Source organism: Lolium perenne, chromosome 7 (assembly GCF_019359855.2).
Source record: "Lolium perenne isolate Kyuss_39 chromosome 7, Kyuss_2.0, whole genome shotgun sequence".
NCBI classification, from domain to species: Eukaryota; Viridiplantae; Streptophyta; class Magnoliopsida; order Poales; family Poaceae; genus Lolium; species Lolium perenne.
Window position 1 is genome coordinate 218,141,152 of NC_067250.2, and position 7,860 is coordinate 218,149,011.

The 7,860-nt window shown below is 45.3% G+C and overlaps 1 long non-coding RNA gene across 3 annotated transcripts in view; it reads left to right on the plus strand.

Moving 5' to 3' along the window:
* LOC139833098 (uncharacterized) overlaps positions 1–7,600 on the plus strand; it is a 30,677-nt gene extending 23,077 nt beyond the window's left edge. For 2 of the 3 annotated variants that reach the window (XR_011748173.1, XR_011748175.1), the window contains exons 4-5: positions 774–952; positions 7,510–7,599. This is a non-coding gene — a long non-coding RNA (uncharacterized lncRNA). Of the gene's footprint in view, positions 1–773; positions 953–7,509 lie in introns of all 3 variants that reach the window. The other variant, XR_011748174.1, reaches the window with a different exon arrangement.
* Positions 7,601–7,860: the final 260 nt, after the last annotated feature.

The window sequence follows — 7,860 nt, forward strand, 5'->3', positions numbered from 1 at the left end:
GACGGAGCAGATGCGGCGGCGACGATTGGTCCGATACTACGGCTGGGAGGCGGCGACGGCAGTCGTGCATAAACACCTCGTCGGAGGCGGCACTCGGGAGCCATGGGCTGGTGGAATACCGGTTAACCAAAGGTCAAAGGGGATTGAACCTAAAAAACCATTTGCATATCACGGTTAACCCAAAGGCCCATTGGGCTCTTTTTTAGGTTAGGTTAACCTAACCATTGGTTAAACGGGAACCAAGTCCCATCTATATGAACAGCATTTAGATCGTCAAGTTGGAGATGCCCTTACTTCCTGCATCCGCGCCCATGTCCTGATTCTACCTGGTCACTGTTTAATTGTGTTACCATGTGCAAACACTAGTACAACAGCCACAGCCAGAAGTTTTTGGTTCCTGATTTGGTATTGCACCTAGTGGATCCAGTTCTGGGCCCAATTCCCTTAAATTTGTATTGCATATGAACAATATTTTTACTCTGAATTATTTTGAAAATTTTGGTTTTATCTCCCAATGCTTCCCTTTCATTACATTTGTAATTTAGGATCACTTGTCTTTTCTTATGTTTTCATGTGAGTTCACGTATTTTTTATCTCCTTTTCCTAAAAAATGTTGCTTGTAGCCATTTTGCTTTGGTATCTCTAAAAATACTTTTTTTTTTCACTATTTACCAAAAAAATGAGTTATGCGGGTACTTCAATGCACATGCTATTCCACATTATTCACCATGGCTTGACAGAAGTACTGATATTTATATCTTTTTAATCCTCAGGACTGAAAACAGAAAGAAATTATCCTGTTGTGAGTGAGCAGCAGACTCCCCAAGGATGGATGAGTACGAGGTGTTCGCACAAATTAGGAAATGAGCATGGATAAGTACGAGGTGTTGGAACATATTGGTGATGGAGCATTTGACTCTCGTCTATTAGTGAGGCACGAGGTGGGGAAGAAGTGAGTCTCAAAATCTGAATAGCACTGCCCCTTTCACTTACCTACTGAGATCAGTTTTATTTCAGCCTTTTTGGTGGTAAGGACCTGTTGAAATATTGGGCCCACTTTTTAGTGGCCCAAATTAGATTTCAGTTTTTCCTATAAATCTCAAAGCCCACATAGTGGCAGCCTTGTGAGTTTGAGCCCAAGTTGATGGCAGCTCACTAGGGAGTGTCAAGAGGTGGGAAGTTTAGTCCCACATGGAAAGTTGGGAGGAAGTTAGACCACCTTATAAGGTGGGTTGTTCCACCACTAGTAAGTGAGTGAGAATAGGAGTGCTACACGCGCGCGCTCCTCCTCCTCCTCGCTCGCTCGTCTCGACTCGACACGACAACCGACTCGAAACGTTCGTGCGACGTGGGTGTGGCCCACGTTGCCTAGGGTTTCCCGAGCCTATATAATCTCCTGCCCGGCTACCGCAGAAAATCATCTAATACACGAGTTAGGGTTTCCACCTCTCTCTGCTTGTGCCGCCATCGTAGCCTACTCCATCCCGCGCGCCGACGTGCATCGGCGAACGGGAGAGCAGGTCTCCGGAACCGCTCGTCCTTGTGATCCTGTACGGGAGAGGGCGAATTAGGTTTTTGGGAAGCGCTCTGCGCGACTGCTCAAGCTCTTCATCATGGGTCGCCTTCCGTCCAAGTCGGGCGGTGCTGCCTACCGTCGTCTTCAACGCCGTCTACTTCGACCCGTCGTCCCCGTCGTCAACAACGTTGTCATCAACAACGTTACTGCCGCGACATCATCTGCTACACCGCCACCTCCACCAGATCGGTACGTGCGACATATCTCGATCTGTTTAGCGATGGATGTTGTACTGTTTGCTCTGCTACTGCTCATGTTGATCACTACATCTAGTATGTTCGAGTTTCACATGTTAGTAGTTACTGTCGTCATGCTTAATATTCTGGAATTAATCATGGAAATTGTGCCTAATTATCCAACAATCTAAAAACCTAATTGTAGGCAATTTCCTGAGTTAACAATGGCTGGTTTTGCTGATGCACTGAGGCCGGATAAGTTTACCGGTGTGCACTTTAAGAGGTGGCAGTATAAGGCCATGCTCTGGCTTACTCATCTGAAAGTGTTCGAAGTTACTGATGGTTTACCTGAAGGAACTATATCTGACCAAGATCAGAACAAGTTCAAGGAAAACAATAATCTCTTCGTCGGATGCGTTCTAAGTATTCTTGCTGATCGTCTGTGTGATGTGTACATGCACATAACAGATGGTAAAGAGCTCTGGGATGCACTGAATGCTAAGTTCGGTGCAACCGATGCAGGCAGTGAACTATACATCATGGAGAGCTTCCATGACATCAGGATGGTTAACAATCGTTCTGTAGTCGAACAAGCTCATGAGATACAGTGCATTGCGAAAGAGCTTGAACTCCTTAAGTGTGCCTTACCTGACAAGTTTGTGGCTGGATGCATCATCGCTAAGTTGCCCCCTTCATGGAGGAACTTTGCCACAACTCTCAAACACAAGAGACAGGAGATATCAGTTGAAAATCTGATAGCATCTCTTGATGTTGAGGAGAAAGCTCGGGCTAAGGATAATACTGAGAAAGGAGAGGGTCAGTCTAGCGCCAACATGGTGCGTAAGAAACCCTACAAAGAAGAACAAAGGGAATAACAAGCCCTCCTTCAATAAGCCTATGAAGACTACAACCTTCAAGAAGAAGAAGATGATAAACAAAGCAGATCTGAGCTGCTTTACATGTGGAGAGACTGGCCACTTTTCTAAGGACTGTCCAGAGAGGGCAGACCGCAAGAAAAAGGCGAGGCAAGTCAACACGGTGACCGCTAGCAATGCTGATGGGTACGGTAATCTCTTTACTGTTCTTTCGGTATTTCAATCTTCAAGTTGGTGGATTGATACAGGTGCTAATGTTCATGTGTGTGCTGACATATCCATGTTCACTTCTTACCAGGTCGCCCGGGATTCTTCCGTCTTGATGGGGAATGGGTCACATGCTTCTGTTCGTGGTGTTGGCACGGTAGATCTGAAGTTCACTTCGGGGAAGATCGTGCAGCTGAGGAACGTGCAGCATGTCCCTACTATGAACAAGAATCTCGTTAGCGGCTCCCTTCTATGCAGAGATGGGTTTAAGGTTGTTTTAGAGTCGAATAAAGTAGTTGTTTCCAAGTTTGGACAATTTATTGGTAAAGGCTATGAGTGCGGAGGCTTGTTCCGCTTTTCGCTTCGATTTCAGTAATAAGTCTGTGAACCATATATGTGGCAATGTTAGTGATGATACCAGTGTTTGGCATTCTCGTTTATGTCACATTAATTTTGGTTTAATGTCTCGGCTATCCAGTTTAAGTTTAATTCCGAATTTCACCATTGCCAAAGGTTCTAAGTGCCATAGTTGTGTGCAATCAAAGCAACCTCGGAAGCCTCACAAGGCGGCCGAGGAGAGAAACCTGGCACCTCTAGAACTCATACATTCTGATCTATGCGAGATGAATGGTGTGTTGACAAAAGGTGGAAAGAGATATTTCATGACATTGATTGATGATGCGACTAGATTTTGCTATGTTTATTTGTTGCGAACTAAAGATGAAGCTTTAGACTACTTTAAAATTTATAAGGCTGAAGTTGAAAATCAACTAGAGAGAAAAATCAAGCGTCTTAGGTCGGATCGTGGTGGCGAATATTTTCCCAAAATCTTTGATGAATTCTGTGAGGAACATGGCATTATTCATGAGAGGACGCCTCCCTATTCACCCCAATCAAATGGGGTTGCCGAGAGGAAAAACCGCACGCTGACTGACTTGGTGAATTCCATGTTAGCCACTGCTGGTTTATCAAAGGCATGGTGGGGGGAGGCTTTGTTGACTTCATGTCATGTCCTGAATAGAGTTCCTAACAAGAATAAAGATAAAACCCCTTACGAGGAGTGGGCTGGGAGAAAACCATCACTTTCGTATTTGCGCACATGGGGATGTTTGGCGAAAGTCAATATTCCAATTACTAAGAAGCGCAAACTTGGACCAAAGACAGTGGATTGTATCTTTCTAGGTTATGCTCCTCGGAGTGTAGGATATAGATTTTTAGTAGTTCAATCCGAGGTGCCTGATATGCATGTTGATACTATTATGGAATCTCGTGATGCAACATTCTTTGAGAATATGTTTCCTATGAAAGATATGCACAGCATTGCTAGAATTTCTACTGAGATAATTCCTAAGTCCAGTACATCTAATAAGTATTTTGAACAATCACATGAGAATGTTACTGAGAAGGATGACAATGAAGCTCCTAAACGGAGCAAGAGACGAAGGATTGAAAAATCCTTTGGTGATGATTTCATTGTGTACCTTGTGGATGATACTCCCACGTCCATTGCAGAGGCATATGCATCTCCAGATGCAGATGACTGGAAAGAAGCTGTCCATAACGAGATGGACTCGATCCTTTCTAATGGAACTTGGGAGCTATCAGAACGACCCCATGGATGCAAGCCTGTGGGCTGCAAATGGGTGTTCAAGAAGAAGCTAAGACCTGATGGTACTATTGAAAAGTACAAGGCGCGGCTTGTAGCGAAAGGCTACACACAGAGAGAAGGCGAAGATTACTTCGACACCTATTCACCTGTCGCTAGACTTACCACCATTCGAGTACTACTATCCATGGCTGCCTCCTATGGTCTTATCGTTCATCAAATGGACGTAAAGACAGCTTTCCTTAATGGAGAGTTGGAAGAGGAAGTCTATATGGATCAGCCTGATGGGTTTGTAGTAAAAGGTGAAGAAAGAAAGGTGTGCAAGTTGCTGAAATCTTTATATGGCCTGAAACAAGCACCTAAGCAATGGCATGAGAAGTTTGACAGAACTTTAACTTCTGTAGGCTTTGTTGTCAATGAGGCTGACAAGTGTGTTTACTATCGCCATGGTGGGGGCGAAGGTGTTATACTATGTTTGTATGTGGATGATATTCTGATCTTTGGTACAAACATGAGAGTAATACACGAGGTCAAGTATTTCTTGTCAAAGAGTTTTGATATGAAAGATCTGGGAGAAGCTGATGTGATTCTGAACATCAAGCTGATTAAGAACGAGAGTGGGATTACTCTAACGCAATCCCATTATGTTGAGAAGATTTTGAGCCGGTTCGGCTATATTGATAGCAAGTCTTCTCCAACACCTTATGATCCCAGTGTGACACTACGCAAGAACCGGAGGATTGCCATAGATCAATTGAGATATTCTCAGATCGTTGGCTCACTCATGTACTTAGCGAGCGCGACTAGACCCGACATCTCTTTTGCTGTTAGCAAGTTGAGTAGGTTCATGTCAAACCCGGGTACTGATCATTGGCATGCACTTGATAGGGTCATGCGCTACCTATGTGGTACAATGAGTTATGGGATTCACTATTCAGGGCACCCAGCTGTGCTTGAAGGATATAGTGATTCGAATTGGATCTCAGATGTAGCTGATCTGTACGCCACAAGTGGGTATGTATTTACCTTTGGAGGTGGCGCAATATCATGGAGATCTTGCAAGCAAACCATATTGACGAGGTCAACTATGGAAGCAGAACTTACTGCTTTAGACACAACCACTGTTGAATCAGAATGGTTGCGTGAGCTCTTGATGGACTTGCCTGTGGTTGAAAAACCTGTTCCGGCAATCCTTTTGAATTGTGACAATCAAACTGTAATTGTCAAAGTGAACAATTCTAAGGATAATGCGAAGTCATCAAGACACGTCAAGAGACGTTTGAAGTCTGTCAGGAAATTGCGAAACTCCGGAGTAATAACTGTTACATATATTCAAACAGACAAAAACCTGGCAGATCCCTTTACAAAGGGACTATCACGTAATGTGATAGAAAGTGCATCGAGGAAGATGGGTTTGAGACCCGTTGATGTTACACCATAGTGGTAACCCAACCTTTGTGATCGGAGATCCCGTGAATTAGGACCTGGGAAGAACAAACTAGTGGTTTAATTGAGGAGAGTATTATGTAACCCTCTCTATGTGAAGATGCACAACTCTCAATTGCTGTAAGGCAGGTTGGCAACAAGCCTTAATGTGTTTATGTTGGCTATATTAGCAAAGATGCTGTCCTACAGAGCATTCTTGAAATAACACACCTATATGAGTCCGATTGTTAAACGTCGCAATCTATGAGATTTTGGGTGATCTCTAGTAAACTCATGAAGAGACCACGAAGTACGACGCATATGCTTCACCCGCGGGGTAGGCTACTGGCAGCCATGTACTGGTCATGAATTTGAGTGAAACCTTGTTCACGCAAAACTTGCAATTCAAGGCTTAGTCCATTGTTCAAGTGTGAATGGATGTAGCTTAAGGTTCTAGGCGGAAGTTCAACTTAACAGTCTCCGCTCAAACACTGGTATATAAACAAGCAGCGAGTATTGGTAAATCTCTAAATGGGGATTTGAGATCTGGTGGGGGATTGTTGAAATATTGGGCCCACTTTTTAGTGGCCCAAATTAGATTTCAGTTTTTCCTATAAATCTCAAAGCCCACATAGTGGCAGCCTTGTGAGTTTGAGCCCAAGTTGATGGCAGCTCACTAGGGAGTGTCAAGAGGTGGGAAGTTTAGTCCCACATGGAAAGTTGGGAGGAAGTTAGACCACCTTATAAGGTGGGTTGTTCCCCCACTAGTAAGTTAGTGAGAATAGGAGTGCTACACACGCGCGCTCCTCCTCCTCCTCGCTCGTCTCGTCTCGACTCGACTCGACTCGACACGACACGTCACGACGCGCGCGCCGCGCTCGTGGTGAGTGGATTGAGCCTCGAGCCGAGACTTTCCTTACTTTTTGCAGCTCAGGAAAACGAACAGAGTCCTAGACGGACGCGTCGCAGTTAGTCGGTTCGGGTCGCTCCCGGATCGTGGGCTATCTGTAACCGACTCGAAACGTTCGTGCGACGTGGGTGTGGCCCACGTTGCCTAGGGTTTCCCGAGCCTATATAATCTCCTGCCCGGCTACCGCAGAAAATCATCTAATACACGAGTTAGGGTTTCCACCTCTCTCTGCTTGCGCCGCCATCGTAGCCTACTCCATCCCGCGCGCCGACGTGCATCGGCGAACGGGAGAGCAGGTCTCCGGAACCGCTCGTCTTTGTGATCCTGTACGGGAGAGGGCGAATTAGGTTTTTGGGAAGCGCTCTGCGCGACTGCTCAAGCTCTTCATCACGGGTCACCTTCTGTCCAAGTCGGGCGGTGCTGCCTACCGTCGTCTTCAACGCCGTCTACTTCGACCCGTCGTCCCCGTCGTCAACAACATTGTCATCAACAACGTTACTGCCGCGACATCATCTGCTACACCGCCACCTCCACCAGATCGGTACGTGCGACATATCTCGATCTGTTTAGCGATGGATGTTGTACTGTTTGCTCTGCTGCTGTTCATGTTGATCACTACATCTAGTATGTTCGAGTTTCACATGTTAGTAGTTACTGTCGTCATGCTTAATATTCTGGAATTAATCATGGAAATTGTGCCTAATTATCCAACAGGACCTCCGTGTCTCGTGCAGGTATTTGCTGAAGAAGATCCAGCTAGCGCCACAAACTGACTGCAGTCACCGGTCTGCCTTGAAGGAGGTAAATCCTCTTCCGCTTCATCTTGACATGCTACACTTGGGACCTAGTTATGGTTATAGCGGGAACCCTTTTGTTCATCGAAACCAGGTTATTTATGTCATTTTGCGTACAAAATATGGCATGCTGGTTGTAGCGGTGGTGGCTCCCCTTTGGTGAGAACTTGCCAATGAGCCATGGTGTTGATCTGTTGAGGTTTCTTTGTAGCTGTGATTTGGTCACCTAGCTACTTGTTTAGTGTTGTGCAATGCTTTTGCTGGTTTTAGGCAATTTTATTTAGCTTATAT